Here is an 845-nt window from a genome sequence, read left to right as displayed (position 1 = left end):
TGTGGAGTAGCCTTAGTGTTTTTGTTTTTAAAAAGGAAAAATCTATTTTTTTGCAGAAAGAACTGCTCATTCTGGGGCCCTCTCCCTGACTTGTTGGTATAATTTCCTGGTTGCTGTTTTAATTAAAAAAGAAAAAAGAAAAGAAAGTGGAAAAAAAAAAAAGATAAGTCTCTCAATATTATACTAGACGAACAATCAGAAAAAAATAATGGAAATATCCAAAGAAAGTCTAAGAGTTTCTTGAAGAGGAACAACTTATGGGTGATCAGAATTCCAAAATAGTAATACACAGTAAAAAGCACAGAGAAAATTGTCAAAAAGTTATTGGAAGAAAACTTCCCTAACATCATGAAAAAGAACTCTGGTAGCATAGTGGTTACGAATCAGGCTGCTAATAATCTCATGGTCATCAGTTCGAAACTGCCAGCTGTTCCATGGGAGAAAGATGAGGCTTTCTGCTCCCATAAAGATTCGCAGTTCAGAAATCCTGTACAGGGTTGCTATGAGTTAGAACTGACTCCATTGCACATAACAACAACAACAACATCATGAAAGACAAGAAGATAAGCAAGCATACAAGAAGCCAAACAAACCCCAAACAAGATAAATCACCAAAGAAAATCACAAAGACATATCAATCAAACTTTCCAAAGACAAAGACAAGAAAAAACTCCACTAAGCAACTTGGGAAAAGCAAAAAGTTACCTACAAAGGAGAACCAATAAGACTAAGCTCTGATTTCTCAGCACAAGCCATTCAAGCATGAAGGCGATAGGATGACATATACAAAACTCTGAAATCTTATACCTTGCAAAGTCTTAGACAGCTTCAATCTTTTCAACATT

The sequence above is a fragment of the Chrysochloris asiatica genome, unplaced genomic scaffold (genome assembly GCF_000296735.1).
Source record: "Chrysochloris asiatica unplaced genomic scaffold, ChrAsi1.0 scaffold00018, whole genome shotgun sequence".
Taxonomy (NCBI): Eukaryota; Metazoa; Chordata; class Mammalia; order Afrosoricida; family Chrysochloridae; genus Chrysochloris; species Chrysochloris asiatica.
This window is presented reverse-complemented; position numbering follows the sequence as displayed.